Raw genomic sequence first — 24,495 nt, 5'->3', positions numbered from 1 at the left:
TAGTTAATGTGTAGAAAGTAAGAATAATCTATATCCCTCCATTTAATAGCTCCACACAATAAGTTGTTTATAATTCTGTCTCAAAGTTTTCCGTAAAATAAGAGCTCACAAAAATGGTTCAAATGGCTCTGAGCACTATGGGACTTAACTGCTGAGGTCATCAGTCCCCTAGAACGTAGAACTACTTAAACCTAACTAACCAAAGGACATCACACACATCCATGCCCGAGGCAGGATTCGAACCTGCAACCGTAGCGGTCGAGCGGTTCCAGACTGTAGCACCTAGAACCGCTCGGCCAAAATTAAGAGCTCACTACGCCTTTATGAAACCGTAAGTAATATTTACCTACTACCCAGTAACTATTTCAATTAAAGTTCCTTTTACATGCTGATCGGAATGACCCCATTGTTAATCAGTTACACTACGGTTTTTCACATTCGTACGCAGTAGAGGAACTCAGTTATTAGAACTTCTTGTAATAGAAGAGTTATTAAAATAATTAGAATTTATACTATTCTACAGTAAATTGTGTGATCTGTCTGAACACATAGCGTTTGTTTCAGAAAATATTATGTTCTTCTTAAGTGAAGCTGAATGTGAAATCATCGGAATAGCAAGGCTGCCCTATGATTATGGCGCCAAATAACATAAACTTTAGCGACATCTGACGAATTGTAAATATGTACGTCATTGATTATACTTCTCATTCCAGTTTGTTTAAAATGAAATGAAAGCTAACACCATGATGTAACAGCTCAGCAACATGCTTTGACAGTAACGGTGGGTCGTCACCACTCATAAAAATTATGTGTGTTCTGTGCAAGGTAAATGGCTTGGATTGGTATCCTATCTACATACGGATATTGTTAGATAGTAACAAACACTTATGCAATCTTTGCAGAGAAAGACGGTTACAACGATATAACTTTTCCTTTATACGAACACACTATGGCATATAAAAGGTCACGGTTACCAAAATAGAGTAGGAATACCGAAGCAATTAGCTTTCAGGTACGTGGAGTCGAATTTTTATCGCTGGCATGCATGGGTTCCAGCATTAACGCAACTACAGGACGGCGTAAGATTTGCTTGTAAGCCGTTAGAGCCCTGCAAATTTTGAGTGTCATTACGTCACTAGTACAAGCAGACCTCGTTTAAAAAATTGTGTACACCCGTTGAAGACTGCGACGTTAACTATTCGGTTATTTTGCATATTAGTTACTGTAGGTGTTCTGCAAAAATACCTTTCTGTACCTGGTTATGGATTGCTACCAACACTGTAGTCTTTGGCACAGCCTGTAAAGTGTCTGAGAAGAACTCTTGAGTTCCAGCTTAGGGCGCCAATCAGCACCCCACTGCGTTAATAGTTTGGTAATGATTCAGAGATAACGTGTGGGTCAAGAGTATTTTATTGGTTCGCGCGTGCAGTTTAAGACAGAGGAATTTTAATTAAACATCCATGACTTTAAAGCGCGTCTTCATGTGGAAATATGGTCTTTCTGTCTTTGTAAAGATTCTAGGTTTCCACCTGCGGTACAGAATCTGTTTACTATTCATTTATTATACTGGTATTTATTTAAATTCCTCACATTTCCTACAAACGAGCTTCTTTCTAGGTTTTCCACTACAAAGAGATTTTCCTTTGTCTCACTTCCTTATGTGTTGCCGGCCCGTGTGGCCGAGCGGTTCTATGCGCTTCAGTCCGGAACCGCGCTGTTGCTACAGTCGCAGGTTCGAATCCTGCCGCGGGCATGGGTTTGTGTCATGTCCTTAAGTTAAGTTAGGTTTAAGTAGTTCTAAGTCTAGGGGACTGATGACCTCAGATGTTAAGTCCCATAGTGCTCAGAGCCATTTGAACCTTATGTGTTGAGAATTTGTATACTGCGTCTTTCTGAACACTAATGTTGTACGTGGTATCAACAATACATAACTATGTGTCTTTATACACAAATACTTTTCTAATCAATTAACTTCCTTGTCACCACTTTCCTTTTCAAACGAGTTCACACCGAGTTGCTCTCAGCAGTCAGCCGAATATCAGTGGATGCAGGGTATAACACTTGCCATCTACAATACAAGTAGTTTTCTACACTTCTTAAAAAAAGCTATTTCCAAACTAGAACCAATCACGGTGAAGGTTGTACTTCACTTTTCTATGCATGATTTTTCAGCATAAAAGATTGGTACAGTTTGACGCACGTGACGTGGTGGCAGTCCTTCATTCTATAAAGTGAGATTGCTTGATGTCTTGTATTTGTGAGCTATAATAATGGTGTGGGACCACACGCCCATGCCACGGAGCTGTAAGCCTCATATCTTACAAATTTATCATGCAAAGTCAGATGTTCGTCACTACTAATCAGGTTCTTGTAAGTCAGTTTTCTTCTATAATGCTCATTATAAATCGTTGTGCATATGCCTTTGCTGCCTATGTAATGTATAAATGTTGCAGCCAGACTGTATTATTAATCAAATTAATGGGTCTAAACACAGTATGAGAGGACATTTTCATTTCAGGGCATTTTTCGGAGCTACTTCTACAGCTAATCCGTCTTTAGACCTAGCAGACAGCTTACAAATGTCTCACAGGAAGCTAATTCGCATCGATATGTCGAATGAGCTTGCCTTAAGGCTTTTAACAGCAGGTGCAAGGACATGTCACGTGTTTGCGAAGAGAGTCGCGGCTCAGACGTCACTAATTGTTTGCTAAAAGAAAGTAAGGGATAGCCACCGTTAGATTTTCTTTAGTTTTGTACAGCACTTTATTATAACGCCGAGTCTCTGCTTCAATAAATTTTGCTGCAGTGACATTGCAAAGTGACATTGCAAAGTGACTTCCTGGTAGCTAAAGTGAAAGTGTCGCGAAAAATGTCAAATTTGCGACCGTCGTATGCAGAAAATTTGCTATTTACCACACGAATATTTTTGTGCCTTTTTTATGGTGCCATATCTTTAGCTAAATTACTAATTTTACACATTCACTTCCTATGGCATACTTGCTAATTCTACCGTTTACTGTTGCGTTTGCTCTAAAATAAACAAAATAGTTTGAAGATATGTATAATACTGAGATAGTGACTCAGACTGTAGTATAAAAATCCTATCTCCAGACGAAAACTGCTCGAAATGTGTGTACCTTCAACGGATTGAGTCGCTGCATATTCCCACACAACCGAATTTATCTAGCACTTCTCTCGTAAATATAGGGACGTAGGTTACATAAAATTTGTGGCTCAATAACTGTAATTTAGCCTTTACGGTACTAACCTATAAAAAGTAACTTTTCTTCCTTTAGCCTACTTCCACTGGCATCCAGAGCAGCAACAATTACTTGCCAATGATGTTATTAGTAGAAAAATGTGTAAGAACGGGATAAGTAAGCGCAATATTAACATGTAAGCAAACAATGTCATACACAGATCACGTGATTATTTCTGTTTGTTGACCGCATATTCAGTACGCTATTCGCACAACATAGGTATTCCCACACTATAGTTTCAAGTACAGATATTCTACTAATTCACACAAGTTTAAGATACCAGAGCTGCAACGGAGTACATTTTACAAGGACATTTCAAAAAGAAAGTTGCACATTATATTGGCAGGCCAAGTACCTTTTACTGAATCGTGTACCACACTACAAAGGGACAGACAAATGACGCTATTTTTCAACATAGTCACCAAATCTTTGTAAACGGCGGTCGGAACTTTCTACCCATCGTCTAATTCTTGGACTGCAGAAATCCGCTCCTTGGTCACGACGCCATTCGACAATCGCTATGTGAACGTCCTCATCGTTTGAAAACCACCCCCATTCCCCCTCCCCCATCCCCTCCACCTTCCTCAGCCCAAATCTTCTTCCAGGTTGCCGGAAAGGTGGAAACCGCCGATCAACATCACCCGCGCCTGCGCTCCCTTGGGCCACTTGTTGGCACAATTTCACTACTCCCAAGCGCCAATCAGTTTAGTCCGTATACTGCCAGAATGGTTCTGTCCCACGTACTTCAGCTCTGCAGCTTGTTTCTAGTTGCAGCGCTAATTGAGCCACACACTGTGTTGCACCAGTTATCCGTACCGCAACTAAACCGCATCTGCACGAAACCGTGAACACGTACTGTCTTCTCACATGCGGTACTTTTGTTGCGCTATAGTCTTGGCTTGGGATGACATGTGTAACTTATTTTACGAATTCCCTATGTATTTCCTCTTTGCTTGTTCCTTTGTGTTTAATATATCACTGCACGTCGACTGAAATTTGCAAAAGGTCAGTTCTAATTTCATCAAGAAAACCAGTTCATAAAAGTGCCATCAAAAACTGACTAAAATATCATTCGCTGAAACAGGGAGACTACGATTCTGAAATAATAATACTGCTGCAGCAACAGCTCCCTATCAGCAGTTACTTCGGGGTCCTGAAGTTTTGCTTGGAAATTTATTTTACTTTGTCTAAAATTGACGTTCATGGCAGCCAAAACTGGGTTACTGTTGCTACTGACCGTGCGGGTAGAAATAACATCGCTAGCATTGCGCAGCGCGTGTTACACAATAAATTATTGTAGTTCGATGAGTGACAGCATGAGTGATGAAATCAGTAAGTAGGCGGTTCTGGTTTCGAATATTCGATTTGTTTGCTGGTGATCAGCTTCTTTATCTACTTCCAGGTGATTGAGTGTTGCAGCTGCGTAGATTTTTTATATGCAATCTTTCCCCTTTCGCTTAGCTCAGCCCTTAATGACAGTGTCCACTGCATAATACCACACAAGTCAGGATAAAATTTAAATCTATCGTGCTTTCCCGTCAACATTTTACTCCTACTTTCTCATCATTTAACACTTCGTGTACATTGTTCTCTTCTTCCTTACTCTTGCTTCTCGTAGCTCTGCTAGATTCTGTATAAAACTACATTTCATTTTGTATATAGTGTTACCAAGACATCCTTGATTGTCTTTGAGCAGAAATCATTTTCACACTGATAAAAGAAATTATTAACGGAATGAAACCATTTTCTGTTGGTTTGGCCACATCTAAGATATTTTCCCGGAGTCAAAAGCCCTCGCTACCGCAGCCGAGAACCGTGTACACCAATTACGAGGGCCTGCTGAAAAGTAATGCCTCCAATTATTTACATGAAAACTCTTAAAACTTATTAAATAATAACAAACAGTTATCAACATTCTACGAACGCATTTCTCCCAACGAGAGACCAGTCTGTTGATAACGCAACTGTATAACGCTTGACTTTGTCGACGGAGCGATTACCTCGCCTGTACTAGCACTTCTTCATCACTGTCAAAGAGAAGTCCTCGAAAAGTGTTCTTTAAGTTCTGGAAACAGATGAAAATAGGTTGAAGCTAAGTCTAGAGTGTATGGAAAATGATCGATGACAGTAAACCCAAAGCGTCGGACTTTTGCAGATGTCGCACTGGTCGTGTGCGTGTCGAATTGTCATGCCAAAGGAGAGAGTGAGCCATATGTGGACGAACTCTTTAAATTCGAAACTCGATTACATCACGGTGTTTCTCACGCATCTATAAAGTTTCTTACACACCGTCATGTCACACGCTACAATTCGGAGCCCTCAAGCGGCAGAGGGCTGCTGATATGTAGACATGACAAATAAAGTTGCAGAATGTTAATAACGTTCGTTTTCTTTAAAAAGCTTTAAGAGTTTTCACATAAAAAGTTCGGAGGCATTACTTTTCAGAACGCCTTCGTATTTCCTGTAGCTCGCTTCTCGCTCAGGGCGGCAGCTTGTGCCTCCATGAAGCGAAAGCTATAATAAATCTGGTACGGAAGTTTCACTTTTCCCTTTAAAAGTTCTTCGTTTTTGTTCTGTGATCATAACGATAATTCTTTCCCCTGAAACGCGTTTTAATCAGTTTTTAAAAAAGTAAAAAAATACAAACAAAATTTCACTGGATACTGAAAAGGCTGCTCCATTACGAAATTTAAAAGAGGAAAATATCGTCTTATTTGAACTCTTAAGTCACTCGTAGAACATGTATTACACAATTACATTTGTTTTGACATTAATTGCTACCGAACGTGGAAAGTCCAGTGATTTACAATTATATATGTAAATTATTACAATTGTTCTTCAGCGCTAAAGCTTTTATGGTATTTTTATATATCGAAGAAAGAAAGAAAAGTTAATTTTCTTTGTCTCCGAAACAGATGCATACGGTATTGTTGAGCAGGAGGCACCCGACCGCCTGATGATGACAACACAAACACCCATTCCCGAACGGAGACCAATCCCGACCCGACTGGGAATCGAACCCGGGCCTACTGATCGATAGCCAGCAACGCCAACCACAAGTAAACAAGCGGTAAGATGCGATCAATACCTTTACTGCGCTATATCTATATTTCTGGCGTTTCCCAAGGAAATGTTGTAGCCCTCTGCTGCTCCTGATCTATACAGGATGTTACAAAAAGGTACGGCCAAACTTTCAGGAAACATTCCTCACACACAAAGAAAGAAAATATGTTATGTGGACATGTGTCCGGAAACGCTTACTTTCCATGTTAGAGCTCATTTTATTACTTCTCTTTAAATCACATTAATCATGGAATGTAAACAGACAGCAACAGAACGTACCAGCGTGACTTAAAACACTTTGTTACAGGAAATGTTCAAAATGTCCTCCGTTACGGAGGACACGTGCATCCACCCCCCGTCGCATGGAATCCCTGATGCGCTGATGCAGCCCCGGAGAACGGCGTATCACAGCCGTCCACAATACGAGCACGAAGAGTCTCTACATTTGGTACCGGGGTTGCGTAGACAAGAGCTTTCAAATGCCCCCATAAATAAAAGTCAAGAGGGTTGAGGTCAGGAGAGCGTTCAGGCCATGGAATTGGTCCGTCTCTACCAATCCATCGGTCACCGAATCTGTTGTTGAGAAGCGTACGAACACTCCGACTGAAATGTGCAGGAGCTCCATCGTGCACCACATGTTGTGTCGTACTTGTAAAGGCACATGTTCTAGCAGCACAGGTAGAGTATCCCGTATGAAATCATGATAACGTGCTCCATTCTACATCTACATCTACATTGATACTCCGCAAGCCACCCAACGGTGTGTGGCGGAGGGCACTTTACGTGCCACTGTCATTACCTCCCTTTCCTGTTCCAGTCGCGTATGGTTCGCGGGAAGAACGACTGTCTGAAAGCCTCCGTGCGCGCTCTAATCTCTCTAATTTTACATCCGTGATCTCCTCGGGAGGTATAAGTAGGGGGAAGCAATATATTCGATACCTCATCCAGAAACGCACCCTCTCGAAACCTGGCGAGCAAGCTACACCGCGATGCAGAGCGCCTCTCTTGCAGAGTCTGCCACTTGAGTTTATTAAACATCTCCGTAACGCTATCACGGTTATCAAATAACCCGGTGAGCGTAGGTGGAGGAACATGGGGTCCAATCAAGACATCACGAACAATGCCTGCCCAATCGTTCACAGAAAATCTGTGTTGATGACGTGATTGCACAATTGCGTGCGGATTCGCGTCAACCCACACATGTTGATTGTGAAAATTTACAATTTGATCACGTTGGAATGAAGTCTCATGCGTAAAGAGAACATTTGCACTGAAATGAGGATTGACACACTGTTGGAAGGAACATTCGCAGAAGTGTACCCGTGGAGGCCAATCAGCTGCTGATAGTGCCTGCACAAGCTGTACATGGTACGGAAACAACTGGTTCTCCCGTAGCACTCTCCATACAGTGACGTGGTCAACGTTACCTTGTACAGCAGCAACTTCTCTGACGCTGACATTAGGGTTATCGTCAACTGCCTCGTCCATTGCAGGTGTCCTCGTCGTTGTAGGTCTTCCCCAGTCGCGAGTCATAGGCTGGAATGTTCCGTGCTCCCTAAGACGCCGATCAATTGCTTCGAACGTCTTCCTGTCGGGACACCTTCGTTCTGGAAATCTGTCTCGATACAAACGTACCGCGCCATGGCTATTGCCCCGTGCTAATCCATACATCAAACGGGCATCTGCCAACTCCGCATTTGTAAACATTGCACTGACTGCAAAACCACGTTCGTGATGAACACTAGCCTGTTGATGCTATGTACTGACGTGCTTGATGCTAGTACTGTAGAGCAATGAGTCGCATGTCAACACAAGCACCGAAGTCAACATTACCTTCCTTCAATTGAGCCAACTGGCGGTGAATCGAGGAAGTACAGTACATACTGACGAAACTAAAATGAGCTCTGACATGGAAATTAAGCGTTTCCAGACACATGTCCACATAACATCTTTTCTTTATTTGTGTGTGAGGAATGTTTCCTGAAAGTTTGGCCGTACCTTTTTGAAACACCCTGTATAAAGGACTCTGGCCAGTCCTCTCAGATTGTCTGCAGATGATGGTGTCATTCGTCTTGTAAAGTCATCAGACGATCTAAGCAAATTGCAGCATGATTTATAGAAGATATCTGCATGATGGGAAAAGTGACATTTGACTCTAAATAATGAAAATTGTGACGTCATTAGTGTAAATATTAAAAGGAATATACTAAATTTTGGTTACACGATAAATCACAAAAATTTAAAATCTGTGAACTGAACTAAATATTTAGGGATTGCAATTAAGAATAATTTAAATTGCAACGATCACACAGATAATGTTGTGGGGAAAACGAACCAAGACTGCTATTTATTGGCAAAATGCTTAGAAATCTCAACAGGTATTGAAGGTGTTAGATTAACCCTCTACCGGACACCTAACTGTAAATTGCAGAGTAATAATGTAAGTGCAGACGTAGATATAGAAGACCACGAGCTCCTAATGGCGATACAAGTGCCAAACAAGATAAAAACAGCGTATTCAACTGAATTCGAACTCCAAAGACAAAATTTCGGAGGTTGTTCAGGGATATTTTGTGAGTATTCCGGTACAAGTGACCCGTGGTCTCTTGTGGCTCGTTTAGAGTAACAATGTAATCATGATCTACTTGGTGACAAGTACAACAAACAAGTACCTTTGTTTCTATGCAAATATTTTCAAGAGTGTGAAAAACCCCGTAATATCTCACTACCAAAATGTGCAACACAAACGACCGAGCAATGCAACTACCCTCAGATAAACGCCGAACTACAGTGTCGCGGTTACTGTCGCTATGGGAACAGAGCAGCGTTGCGCCGGTCTTCTTCGCACTCTGTCAACCAACACACGAGCTGCATATCGGCCAACTCTTCATCAGTGACCCTATCCGTACAGCTGTGTTTTACTACTGACGTAAACTAACACTGCAGGAAAAAAGAAATCCAAGACAGAACCGAGCAGTCTGAAGGCTAAGAGTAAAGAGGACGCTTTGTCGTCAACGTCGAGTAGCATGAGTGAATGGAACAAGTTTGTTTCGAAGGGAGATACTCAGTGTTTACTGTTGACATTTTCATTGTAATACAGATATTTTCAGTGCAACAGAAGTACTGAGATAAATGGAGGGTAAAGATTCAAACGAACTGAAATTATTCTGTATCGAGCCACCGGATACCAAGGGTGCCTTATACCAAAATATCCCTCAATACCTCCCAAACTTTAGCGGTGGACTTTGGTTTCACCCTATATACAGGAAGATTTTTCAGTGCGTACAGCAATGCGGCCTACAAAAAACACAGGTGATTTGCAGATGAGCATTTGTTCATTTCTAGGGTTCCGCATCTCACTCGCTAAAAACGTAACCCTTACATGATCACTTTGTTGTCCGTCTATCAAAAAAATGGTACAAATGGCTCTGAGCACTATGGGACTTAACATCTATGGTCATCAGTCCCCTAGAACTTAGAACTACTTACACCTAACTAACCTAAGGACAGCACACAACACCCAGTCATCACGAGTCAGAGAAAATCCCTGACCCCGCCGGGAATCGAACCCGGGAATGTCCTATCTGTCCGACTGTTCAATTCATGTTTCTCAGGGACGGGTGCGCGTTTCACATTCAAATGTAAGTCACGTATGAAGGTCCCTTGGTGATGTAAAAAAGTGAGGCATCTAAGTCCATGCAATCAAAAGATACGGCTATTAATGTCACATATTTCGATATTCGCCAACACACTCATTGAAACATACAAGGTAATTCCCATTGACATAGAATCATGAAATTTGGCAAGAAGCAAGGTTTCACAACGTAAGTAAAAGAAAAAATACGATAACTGTTAATCTTCAAATATATCATCCGAAAAAAATTATTGTTTGTTATCAGACTGCCTGTTTGTCCGTCGTCCATCCGTTAAGATCCCATTTCTCACAAACGGATAGATACAGGGTTATTACAAATGACTGAAGCGATTTCACAGCTCTACAACAACTTTATTATTTGAGATATTTTCACAATGCTTTGCACACACATACAAAAACTCAAAACGTTTTTTAGGCATTCACAAATGTTCGATATGTGCCCCTTTAGTGATTCGGCAGACATCAAGCCGATAATCAAGTTCCTCCCACACTCGGCGCAGCATGTTCCCATCAATGAGTTCAAAAGCATGGTTGACACGAGCTCGCAGTTCTGGCACGTTTCTTGGTAGAGGAGGTTTAAACACTGAATCTTTCACATAACCCCACAGAAAGAAATCGCATGGGGTTAAGTCGGGAGAGCGAGGAGGCCATGACATGAATTGTTGATCATGATCTCCACCACGACCGATCCATCGGTTTTCCAATCTCCTGTTTAAGAAATGCTTCTGCTTTAGCCTTTTCCGTAAGATTTTCCAAACCGTCGGCTGTGGTACGTTTAGCTCCTTGCTTGCTTTATTCGTCGACTTCCGCGGCTACGCGTGAAACTTGCCCGCACGCGTTCAACCGTTTCTTCGCTCACTGCAGGCCGACACGTTGATTTCCCCTTACAGAGGCATCCAGAAGCTTTAAACTGCGCATAACATCGCCGAATGGAGTTAGCAGTTGGTGGATCTTTGTTGAACTTTGTCCTGAAGTGTCGTTGCACTGTTATGACTGACTGATGTGAGTGCATTTCAAGCACGACATACGCTTTCTCGGCTCCTGTCGCCGTTTTGTCTCACAGCGCTCTCGAGCGTTCTGGCGGCAGAAACCTGAAGTGCGGCTTCAGCCGAACAAAACTTTATGAGTTTTTCTACGTATCTGTAGTGTGTCGTGACCATAAGTCAATGAATGGAGCTACAGTGAATTTATGAAATCGCTTCAATCATTTGTAATAGCCCTGTATATCAGTTTGAAATTTATGTGACATTCTCAGGTTTTTAGTGCTTTGGTCGTACAAAAATAGTACGCTTCTAAGTCAGTGCAATCAGAAGATACGGCCACTTACGTCACATATTTTGATACGCGCAAACCCACTCATAAAAAATTGTGGGATTCTTCCTCTTGGTATAGAATCATGAGATTCCGTATAAAGAAAAATTTCACAGTACCAGAAAGGTAAAAACGAGAAAGTTGTTAATTTGTAATCGTATCACACTAATTGCATTTGTCATTTGGCATCCGACTTTAAACATGAAAATAAAACGTTCTGATAAGTCTTGCAATCCTTGAGGCCGATGTCTTGCCAGTACCAATGTCGATAACACGCAAAAATCTTCCAGATCCTCGAGTGCCGCAACGGATAAACCGAGCATATACACCGTACGGAACCTTCAGTGCGCGAGTCCTGGTCGCATCTGCTTAATATTTTTTAGGTCAACGGTTTAGTCAACAAATGACAACTTCATTTTCTTTATGGGAACGGTCTTTATAAGCCACCGGTGGCCCAACAGGCAGCAGCGCGAGGGAGAGTTGCTGCTTTGTGTTGACAATACGCAATGGATACGTATCGTGCGCGCAAAATGCCGTGGCTGTTAGATGCGCAGTTGGCTGGGGTAACGTGGTGAGAGCGGCAGTGTTGGGGGTTCGCTCAGAGCGCTGTAGGGGAAATGAGCGCTGGAGGGGAAAGTGCCGTTCTAAACTGAAGCCTACGCTCTAATTTTTTTGTAAATATTAAGTGGGACCCGTCCACGCCCACACTTGCATGGTCACCATTCAAAAAGATCTACTGTCACATCTGCTTTAGTTAGTATCTAAAAAAAATTCCGCCCAAAAAGCAGTGATTTATTTTCACCTGGCTTGCTAACTATTTATAACGTTCAATGAAGTGTCACGACTGGCGAATTTTGAGTAAAATCTACACATGTCTGGCTGCCACACGAAAACCTGCTTCCTTTGCCACATCACAGCGGACTTTACACTCTCTCCTCACTAACGTGTTGTACAGTCGCAGGTGCGAGAGAATTCTGAAACAGTGGTTTGTTAAACGAGAGGCTGAGGAAAAATAAAAGCAGTAGCTTATGAAAAATCACATACTCGGTACAAAAATACATGTAATGTCATTACATAAGTTGTTCCAAAACCCGTAGCATTTCTCGTTTCACAAGCTGTAGTTAGCCTTTAAAAATTACATTCTTTCACCGAAAAATAAATCTGTACATATTGGAATAACACGGGAGGTAATGAAGTTTTACGCAATAACGATATGGTAAAATACTCTCCTCCTTGCGTTCTATCATTTTTCAAAAGCCCGCATCTCGTGGTCGTGCGGTAGCGTTCTCGCTTCCCACGCCCGGGTTCCCGGGTTCGATTCCCGGCGGGGTCAGGGATTTTCTCTGCCTCGTGATGGCTGGGTGTTGTGTGCTGTCTTTAGGTTAGTTAGGTTTGAGTAGTTCTAAGTTCTAGGGGACTTATGACCACAGCAGTTGAGTCCCATAGTGCTCAGAGTCATTTGAACCATTTTTCAAAATTTCATTTCGATATCTGAAACCGTTTAAAAAATTTGAGGAATGTTGTGGATATTTCACTCTGGCTTTATCGCTGGCGCGGTGCGATCGCAGATGATGTGTCCTACAGCAGATCAATTTACTCAAGAATTGTGACGAATAGGCTCCTTTACCCAAGTCTGGAAAAACTCAATGTTGTTGTTGTGGTCTTCAGTCCTGAGACTGGTTTGATGCAGCTCTCCATGCTACTCTATCCTGTGCAAGCTTTTTCATCTCCCAGTACCTACTGCAACCTACATCCTTCTGAATCTGCTTAGGGTATTCATCTCTTGGTCCCCCTCTCCTATTTTTACCCTCCACGCTGCCCTCCAATACTAAATTGGTGATCCCTTGATGCCTCAGAACATGTCCTACCAACCGATCCCTTCTTCTGGTCAAGTTGTGCCACAAACTTCTCTTCTCCCCAATCCTATTCAATGCTTCCTCATTAGTTATGTGATCTACCCATCTAATCTTCAGCATTCTTCTGTAGCACCACATTTCGAAAGCTTCTATTCTCTTCTTGTCCAAACTATTTATCGTCCATGTCTCACTTCCATACATGGCTACACTCCACACAAATACTTTCAGAAATGACTTCCTGACACTTAAATCTATGCTCGATGTTAACAAATTTCTCTTCTTCAGAAACGCTTTGCTTGCCATTGCCAGTCTACATTTTATATCCTCTCTACTTCGACCATCATCAGTTATTTTGCTCCCCAAATAGCAAAACTCCTTTACTACTTTAAGTGTCTCCTTTCCTAATCTAATTCCCTCAGCATCACCCGACTTAATTCGACTACATTCCATTATCCTCGTTTTGCTTTTGTTGATGTTCATCTTATATCCTCCTTTCAAGACACTGTCCATTCCATTCAACTGCTCTTCCACGTCCTTTGCTGTGTCTGACAGAATTACAATGTCATCGGCGAACCTCAAAGTTTTTATTTCTTCTCCATGGATTTTAATACCTACTCCGAATTCTTCTTTTGTTTCCTTTACTGCTCGCTCAATATACAGATTGAATAACATCGGGTAGAGGCTACAACCCTGTCTCACTCCCTTCCCAACCACTGCTTCCCTTGCATGTCCCTCGACTCTTATAACTCCCTATGTTTTACCCCTGCCCCCTTTAGAATTTGAAAGAGAGTATTCCAGTGAACATTGTCAAAAGCTTTCTCTAAGTCTACAAATGCTAGACCCGTAGGTTTGCCTTTCCTTAATCTTTCTTCTAAGATAAGTCGTAAGGTCAGTATTGCCTCACGTGTTCCAGTGTTTCTACGGAATCCAAACTGATCTTTCCCGAGGTCGGCTTCTACTAGTTTTTCCATTCGTCTGTAAAGAATTCGTGTTAGTATTTTCAAGCTGTGGCTTATTAAACTGATTGTTCGGTAATTTTCACATCTGTCAACAAATGCTTTCTTTGGGATTGGAATTATTATGTTCTTCTTGAAGTCTGAAGGTATTTTGCCTGTTTCATACATCTTTCTCACCAGGTGGTAGAGTTTTGTCAGAACTGGCTCTCCCAAGGCCATCAGTAGTTCCAATGGAATGTTGTCTACTCCGGGGACCTTGTTTCGACTCAGGTCTTTCAGTGCTCTGTCAAACTGTTCACGCAGTATCATATCTCCCATTTCATCTTCATCTACATCCTCTTCCATTTCCATAATATTGTCCTCAAGTACATCGCCCTTGTATAGACCCTCTATATACTCCTTCCACCTTTCTGCTTTCCCTTCTGTGCTTAGAACTGGGTTTCCATCTGAGCTCTTGATATCCATACAAGTCGTTCTCTTATCTCCAAAGGTCTCTTTAATTTTCCTGTAGGCAGTATCTATCTTACCCCTAGTGAGATAAGCCTCTACATCCTTACATTTGTCCTCTAGCCTTCCCTGCTTAGCCATTTTGCACTTCCTGTCCATCTCATTTTTGAGACGTTTGTATTCCTTTTTGACTGCTTCATATACTGCATTTTTATATTTTCTCCTTTCATCAATTTAATTCAATATTTCTTCTGTTACCCACCGATTCCTACCAGCCCTTGTCTTTTTACCTACTTGATCCTCTGCTGCCTTCACTACTTCATCCCTCAAAGCTACCCAATCTTCTTCTACTGTATTTCTTTCCCCCATTCCTGTCAACTGTTCCCTTATGCTCTCCCTCAGACTCTGTACAACCTCTGGTTCTTTCAGTTTATCCAGGTCCCATCTCCTTAAATTCCCACCTTTTTGCAGTTTCTTCAGATTTAATATACAGTTCATAACCAATAGATTGTGGTCAGAGTCCACATCTGCCCCTGAAAATGTCTTACAATTTAAAACCTGGTTCCTAAACCTCTGTCTTACCATTATATAATCTATCTGATACCTTTTAGTATCTCCAGGGTACTTCCATGTATACAACTTTCTTTCATGATTCTTAATCCAAGTGTTAGCTATGATTAAGTTGTGCTCTGTGCAAAATTCTACCAGACGGCTTCCTCTTTCATTTCTTAGCCCCAATCCATATTCACCTACTACGTTTCCTTCTCTCCCTTTTCCTACACTCGAATTCCAGTCACCCATGACTATTAAATTTTCGTCACCCTTCACTATCTGAATAATTTCTTTTATTTCATCATACATTTCTTCAATTTCTTCGTCATCTGTAGAGCTAGTTGGCATATAAACTTGTACTACTGTAGTAGGTGTGGGCTTCGTATCTGTCTTGGCCACAATAATGCGTTCACTATGCTGTTTGTACTAGCTTACCCGCACTCCTATCTTTATTCATTATTAAAGCTACTCCTGCATTACCCCTCTTTGATTTTGTGTTTATAACCCTGTAGTCACCTGACCAGAAGTCTTGTTCCTCCTGCCACCGAACTTCAATAATTCCCACTATATCTAACTTTAACCTATCCGTTTCCCTTTTCAAATTTTCTAACCTACCTGCCCGGTTAAGGGATCTGACATTCCACGCTCCGATCCGTAGAACGCCAGTTTTCTTTCTCCTGATAACGACATCCTCTTGAGTAGTCCCCGACCGGAGATCCGAATGGGGGACTATTTTACCTCCGGAATATTTTACCCAAGAGCACACCATCATCATATAACCATACAGTAAAGCTGCATGCCCTCGGGAAAAATTACGGCTGTAGTTTCCCCTTGCTTTCAACCGTTCGCAGTACCAGCACAGCAAGGCCGTTTTGGTTAATGTTACAAGGCCAGATCAGTCAATCATCCAGACTGTGGCCCTTGCAACTACTGAAAAGGCTGCTGCCCCTCTTCAGGAACCACACGTTTGTCTGGCCTCTCAACAGATACCCCTCCGTTGTTGTTGCACCTACGGTACGGCTATCTGTATCGTAGAGGCACGCAAGCCTCCTCACCAACGGCAAGGTCGATGGTTAAGGGGAGGGGGGGGGGGGGGGGAATTCAATATGTTAGCTAAATTTCAAAACGGAACAACAAATTATGTAATCTGCACCAAACCCAAAGTCATAGCGACCTCTATTTTTCATTGCACACTTTTCCGAATTTCTCGCAAATATCACAATAACTATGACCGCCGGCTGGCATGCCCGAACGGTTCTAGGCGCTACAGTCTGGAACCGGGCGACCGCAACGGTCGCAGGTTCGAATCCTGCCTCGGGCATGGGTGTGTGTGCTGTCCTTAGACTAGTCAGGTTTAAGTAGTCCTATGTTCTAGGGGACTGATGACCTCAGAAGTTAAGTCCCATAGTGCTCAGACCCATTTTTTGAACTATGACCATTAGCGAAATGGGAACATGATCATGAACGTGACATATATAGCTATACGTAAAGCAAAAATGAATTTTTTTTTACCAAATGGTTCATGTAAAATCGTTTGAGAAAGATTTCAGGGCGTGCTCCTCGATTCTGCCATCGCTGACAGGCCGAAAGGTGTTCCTGCCATCGCAGACCGGCCCAAAGGTGGAAAACATTTGCCAGCCTCCCCTGCCAACAAACGATTTAACTCGCTCAGCGCTTTTTACGAAAACTGGTCGGCCACCGTATCCTGTGCGAGCTGTAGAAGGAGAATTAAGCCCACAGCACGTTCGCTCCAAGTCACCCGCCAAGTAGCGCTTCCAGCCAAGCTCGGGTAAGCACTGCTTTCCAAAGTTGCGGGCCTCTTTCACTTCGTTCACAGCTAAATTTTTCGCGTATCTTGCGAGCGCCGCGCTTCGTTTACATGAAGCAGCTCCATGAAACTTTGTAATGCGATAATTTTACGTTTGAATTAGTTGCTGTTCTTCCGACTCCTCGTTTCTGAGCTACAGGAAAGTTGCTACAGCTTTGTAAATATTACGTTGCCTGAAAAATAGTACTTAACTTTTCGATGTCGTTCAAGATTCTCTGTACTTTATTTCCCTCCCGCGCGCATGAAAAAGTCACCCTCCAGAGGCTTAATCCAACTGCACCGGCAATATATCAAAGGCTGTTCAGGGATACTTTCTCAGTACTTGCTATAGAGGATACGTGGGGTAGCTCCGTACACAATAATTGTATTTCGTGTGGTTTCGTGGCCCAACGTTTATTTAGTGTCAGTAAACACAGCGCAGATATCGACGGTAGACGCAATGTGACTTGCTTCATTCACTCACGATACTTTTCTTCATAGCAGTAACGCCCACATTACTCTTCGCCTCCAAGGCTGCATTCGGAACTGCTCTATTTTCTGTGAATTAACTGTCCGTTAACGCCGGTACACAGCAGTATGGCTAGCTTTACTGACAAGAAGTTGGCTGACACGCAGCTCGTGTATGGGTCCACTGAAAGCACAAGGATACTATGCTGAACAGTTACTGCAGCGACGGAAACCACGTTATATTTTACATTCGATTCGATTCCACCAGGGAGGCAAAACAACAGTTGTCTCAGGCCCCTCCTGCCCACACTAAAACTCAGTTTACCGAACTGTTTCTCTCCCTGTCGTTGTAGTGAATCCAACCAGCACCCTTATGGAGTAGAAGAAGTCCCTTTAATAGGTCTCTGTTTGCCGCAGTTTCTTCAAATATTAGTGACACAAATACACTGCCAGAAAAAAACATTAATACACCTTTTTAAAAGTTTCCATTTAACTCGAGATTTACTGTTACAATAGTGTGTGTTTGTGTGTACCCCAAATGATCACGTTTACAAAATGGTTCAAATGGCTCTGAACACTATGGGACTTAACATCTGTGGTCATCAGTCCTCTAGAACTTAGAACTACTTAAACCTAACTAACCTAAGGACATCACACACATCCATTCCCGAGGCAGGATTCGAACCTGCGACCGTAGCAGTCGCACGGTTCCAGACTGAGCGCCTAGAACCGCTAGACCATCGCGGCCGGCGATTACGTTTACAGATCAATAGCACAAGCAGTTCTGAGGTGCCAGAAAAACACATATTAACACGTGGTGCAGCCTCCATGAGTGGTAATGCAGGCGCTGAATCTGGCATCCAGGCGATTGTACAGATGGCGAGTACTGTCCTGGGATACGTTACGCCTCAAAAAAGGTTCAAATGTGTGTGAAATCTTATGGGACTTAACTGCTAAGGTCATCAGTCCCTAAGCTTACACACTACTTAGCCTAAATTATCCTAACGACAAACACACACACCCATGCCCGAGGGTGGACTCGAACCTCCGCCAGGACTAGCCGCACAGTCCATGACTGCAGCGCCTCAGACCGCTCGGCAAATCCCGCGCGGCGGTATGCCTCATCAACTCGACCTGTTCACATAGGTTTGTAAAAGCTACTGGAAGAAAAGTCCCACGAGTCACTTCTCGTCTGACCATATTCACACGTGCTCGATTGGAGACAAGTCCGGACATCATGATAGCTAGGGAAGTCGCTGCACGTCTTGCAGAGCACCTTGAGTTTCGCGGGCAGTGTGTGGACCAGATGTTGGAACAACACATCACTATCATGTTGCAAGAAGGCGTCTAACAACATTCTGCAAGTACCAGGCGCTGGTTAGCGTCCCGTCCCAAAACACCAAAGGTGCAAAGACATCAAAGATGAACAAGAGTTGTAGCTTATCGCACTCCAGACCATCAGGTGTGTGATGGGGACAGTGTGTCTTGGATCACCAGGTCTCCGTCATATGCGCAAACGATCATCACTTGTGTGCATGCAGGATCTACTTTCACCGCTGAAGACCAGGGCGCGCCATTCTATCTTCAAGTGACCCTCTAACGGCATCAATCAAGCTGTGCACGCCGATGCTGTGATGTGAGTGGAGGATAGGCTAGAGGTGTGCGTGCCAGTAGTCCCACTGCCAATAACCAGTTCGCAGCTGTTCGTGTTGACACGTCTGGGCTCACAAGTCCTCTTATCTGTGCTGTTGTAGCTGTACAGTCTGCCTCTGCTTACAATACGACCATCCTGGCGGGTGTCTGTGCTGCTTGATCGTCCAGAACGTCGTCTATGGGTATGAGAATCTTCACGGGATCGCTGATACAAGCATCATTGCACAATTTACACAGCACTTCCAACTTGTGTGACAATTCTCAGAAAGGACCTCCCACGATTCAGATGACTAAAATTTGACCCCTTTCAAATCGCACCATTCACTGTAGGAAGCACGAGTGCATTTCCATGACACGGTTGCCATCTTGCTTCACAAGTCTGCACCACACTGAGCCTTCTGGCTGTGAGCATTGCCTATTAAAGGCAGACACAGATGGCACTCTGGCGGCCATGCCGCTACGCTAACTGTTGGCAGACAGTGTTGAAACCATTATCACTAGATCTACTATTCTCCATGTGGCATATGCCTGGTGAGTGCTATGTCGTAGAGTGCATTTATCCAAGACACACTGTCCCCCCCCCCCACCCCCCCCCCCCACCCACGCCATAGGGTCTGGGGTGCAGTAAGCTACAACTCTCTTTCAGCTTCAGTGTTTCTGGAGGGGACGCTAACCAGTGCTCGGTACACGCCGAACCTTCTTAGACCCGTTCTTGCATCACGATAGTGATGTGTTTTTCCAACACCATTTGCCGTCATCGGATCAAAATCGGCGTCGTCTGTCCAGGTGTGATAATTTTTTTCCAGTAATGTACTTTGTGTCTCTTTTCTTTTACTGCTTGGTGTTGGAAGATTAAATGTGGTGCAGATTCATCCCTGTACCACAGGGTCTGCAGATAAGGGATTCGTTCTCTATTGTCATCGCGTATAGATGTTTCCTGAAATTCTCATGTCAGTTCATTAAACTTACCTAGAGGTTAATCTGCGTGTTGCTCAAGCCCAGGATTGCACAACTTCTCTTCAAACAAGCTTTTGTCTTTGTTAGCTCGCCAAGTATTTGTCTTTTGGTTTTAGTCCAACGCTCTACGTTCTGTCTCCTGATCCAGCTATACACTTTTCATCCTACAATCACCTCACTGATAGTTGGAACTATTTCTGGTCTAACAGATGGAGTCGTTGTCCCTGCCTTGGTCAGCCTATCAGCTTGTTCGGTACCAGAAAAATACTCGAGTGACCTAGGGACCCACAGTAGATTTACAACTGCGTCGTCTCCTCTCTGCGCATGATATAGTAGCGAATATCTCTGCCTAGATTACCGAAGCTAGGCTGCCCTAGAGAGGCTGTCATCTCTGCTCTAGGCCATAGTCTGTTCCCAGCACCTTTGCCTGTTTTCGGCTCGTCAACACATCAAGCTATGTCACCTTAACAACATCGTCGTTCTTTCTTCTACTGCTCCCTACGACACATCACAGTACTTTTACGAACAGTTGGGTCCTTCAGTGTTAGAATGATTGCTTATTACAAGCTTTTTCACTATTGATTAACTTCTCATGGTTGGGATTCACAGTCATATAATATTTCTTAAAAGACATCATAGTCGTCGTTGACTGTATAATATATTTATTGTTACTATTGCAATTTCGGCCTTATGTCCATTTTCAAGTAACACTGCAAAGTTACATTCTTTCAGAATATAAAACTATCTGACATGAGTACATGTCGTCGTCAAAATGCAGCCTTTTGACTGTGAGAGTCCCACAAGATCCGATGAGTACGACACTTACTACATCGTAATATGTTGTTAAATATGTACTGAACTGTCGATGTTACCATCGTTCTAATAAACTATAACACATACACGTTCAGGTGCACTATTGTGAATGTATTTTCACAGAAAAACATATTGGAGTAAGCATGCAAATACTGTAAATAATAAATGCACTGAGGTGACAAAGGTCATGGGATACCTCCCAATATCGTGTCGGATCTCCTTTGGCCCCGTGTGGTGCAACAACACCACACGGTATGGACACAAATCGTTGGAAGTCCCCTGCAGAAATATTGAGCCAGGCTGCAAGTAAAGCCGTTCCAAACTGCGAAAGTGATGACGGTGTAGGATTTTGTGCTCGAATTCACATCTCGTTAATGGCTTCTAAATGTTCGATGGGATTAATGGTGGAAGGGGGAGGAGGGGGACACGTCGTCCATGAATGGCTGCAAATGGTCCCCATGTACCCTAACATAATCTTTAACGATTTCCTTCAGCTCTTACAAAATGAAATCAGGACTCATCTGACCAGGCAACGACTTTCCAGTCGTCCAGGGTCCAACTGTTATGGTCAGAAGCCCACCTGAGGAGCTGCAGGCGATGCCGTGCTGTTAGCAAAGGTACCTGCGCCAGTCGTCTACTGCCATATCCCATCAACGCCAAATTTCGCCGCATTGTCCTGACGGATAGTTTTGTTGTACTTGCCACATTCATTCCCACGATTATTTCATGCAGCGGTGCTTGTCTGTTAGTACTGACAACTCTGTGCACACGCCGCTGCTCTTGGTCGTTAAGTGAAGTCCGTTGCCCACTGCGTCGTCCATGGTGAGAAGTGATACCTGAAATTTAGTATTCACGATGAGGATCTCTGAATATTGCATTCCCTAATAGTTTCCGCCTCCCCCCATAAACCATGGACCTTCCTGTTGGTGGGGAGGCTTGCGTGCCTCAACGATACAGATAGCCGTACCGTAGGTGCAACCACAACGGAGGGGTATCTGTTCAGAGGCCAGACAAACGTGTGGTTCCTGAAGAGGGGCAGCAGCCTTTTCAGTAGTTGCAGGAGCAACGGTCTGGATGATTGACTGATCTGGCCGTGTAACAGTAACCAAAATGGCCTTGCTGTTCTGGTACTGCGAACGGCTGAAAGCAAGGGGAAACTACAGCTGTAATTTTTCCCGAGGGCATGCAGCTTTACTGTATGATTAAATGATGATGGCGTCCTCTTGGGTAAAATATTCCGGAGGTAAAATAGTCCCCCATTCGGATCTCCGGTCGGGGACTACTCAGGAGGACGTCGTTATCAGGAGAAAGAAAACTGGCGTTCTACGGATCGGAGCGTGGAATGTCAGATCCCTTAATCGGACAGCTAGGTCAGGAAATTTAAAAAGGGAAATGAATAGGTTAATCTTATAGTGGGAATTATAGAAGTTCGGTGGCAGGAGGAATAAGACTTTCGGTCAGGTGAATACAGGGTTATAAACACAAAATCAAATAGGGGTAATGCAGGAGTAGGTTTAATAATGAATAAAAATTAGGAGTACGGGTAAGCTACTACAAACAGCATAGTGAAAGCATTATTGTGGCCAAGATAGACACGAAGCCCACGCCTACTACAGTAGCACAAGTTTATATGCCAACTAGCTCTGCAGATGATGAAGAAATTGATGACATGTACGATGAGATAAAAGAAATTATTCACGTAGTGAAAGGAGACGAAAATTTTATAGTCATGGGTGAACGGAATTCGACAGTAGGAAAAGGGAGAGAAGGAAACATAGTAGGTGAATATGGACTGGGGGTAAGAAATGAAAGAGGAAGCCGCCTGGTAGAATTTTGCGCAGAGCATAACCTCATCATAGCTAACACTTGGTTTAAGGATCATGAAAGAAGGTTGTATACGTGGAAGAAGCCTGGAGATACTAAAAGGTATCAGATAGATTATATAATGTTATGACAGAGATTTAGGAACCAGGTTTTAAATTGTAAGACATTTCCAGGGACAAATGTGGACTCTGACCACAATCTATTGGTTATGAACTGTAGATTAAAACTGAAGAAACTGCAAAAAGGTGGGAATTCAAGGAGATGGGACCTGGATAAACTGAAAGAAAAAAATGGTTCAAATGGCTCTGAGCACTATGGGACTCAACATCTTAGGTCATCAGTCCCCTAGAACTTAGAACTACTTAAACCTAACCAACCTAAGGACATCACACACACCCATGCCCGAGGCAGGATTCGAACCTGCGACCGAAGCAGTCCCGCGGTTCCGGACTGCAGCGCCAGAGCCGCTAGACCACCGCGGCCGGCTAAACTGAAAGAACCAGAGGTTGTACAGAGTTTCAGGGAGAGCATAAGGGAACAATTGACAGGAATGGGGGAACAAAATACAGTAGAAGAAGAATGGGAAGCTTTGAGGGATGAAGTAGTGAAGGCAGCAGAGGATCAAATAGGTAAAATGACGAGGGTAGTAGAAACCCTTGGGTAACAGAAGAAATATTGTATTTAATTGATGACAGGAGAAAATATAAAAATGCAGTAAATGAAGCAGGCAAAAAGGAATATAAACGTCTCAAAAATATCGACAGGCAGTGCAAAATGGTTAAGCAGGGATGGATAGAGAACAAATGTAAGGATGTAGAGGCTTATCTCACTAGGGGTAAGATAGATACTGCCTACAGGAAAATTAAAGAGACCTTTGGAGAAAGGAGAACCACTTGCATGACTATCAAGAGCTTTGATGGAAACCCAGTTCTACGCAAAGAAGGGAAAGCAGAAAGGTGGAAGGAGTATATAGAGTGTCTGTACAAGGGCGATGTACTTATGGAAATGGAAGAGGATGTAGATGAAGATGAAATGGGAGCTACGATACTGCGTGAAGAGTTTGACAGAGCACTGAAAGACCTGAGTCGAAACAAGGCCCCAGGAGTAGACAACATTCCATTAGAGCTGCTGACAGCCTTGGGAGAGCCAGTCCTGACAAAACTCTACCATCTGGTGAGCAAGATGTATGAGATAGGCGAAATAATATAATAATAATTACAATCCCAAAGAATGCAGGTGTGAAAATTACTGAACTATCAGTTTAGTAAGTCACAGCTGCAAAATACTAACGCGAATTCTTTACATACGAATGGAAAAACTGATAGAAGCCGACCACGGGGAAGATCTGTTTGGATTCCGTGGAAATGTTGGAACACGTGAGACAATACTGACCCACCGACTTATCTTAGAAGAAAGATTAAGGAAAGGCAAACCTACGTTTCTAGCGTTTGTAGACTTAGAGAAAGCTTTTGACAATGTTGATTGGAATACTCTCTTTCAAATTCTCAGGGTGGCAGGGGTAAAATACAGGGAGCGAAAGGCTTTTTTCAATTTGTACAGAAACCAGATGGCAGTTATAAGAGTCGAGGGGTATGAAAGGGACGCGGTGGTTGGGAAGGGAGTGAGACAGGGTTGTAGCCTATCCCCGATGTTATTCAACCTGTATATTGAGCAAGCAATAAAGAAAACAAAAGGAAAGTTCATAGTAGGCATTAAAATCCATGGAGAAGAAATAAAAACTTTGAGGTTCGTTGATGACATTGTAATTCGTTCAGAGACATCAAAGGACTTGGAAGAGCAGTTGAACGGAATGGACAGTGTCTTGAAAGGAGAGTATATGATGAACATCAACAAAAGCAAAACGAGGATAATG

Source organism: Schistocerca piceifrons, chromosome 2 (assembly GCF_021461385.2).
Source record: "Schistocerca piceifrons isolate TAMUIC-IGC-003096 chromosome 2, iqSchPice1.1, whole genome shotgun sequence".
Taxonomy (NCBI): Eukaryota; Metazoa; Arthropoda; class Insecta; order Orthoptera; family Acrididae; genus Schistocerca; species Schistocerca piceifrons.
The sequence above is the reverse complement of the archived record's forward strand: the minus strand, read 5'-3'. Positions refer to the sequence as shown.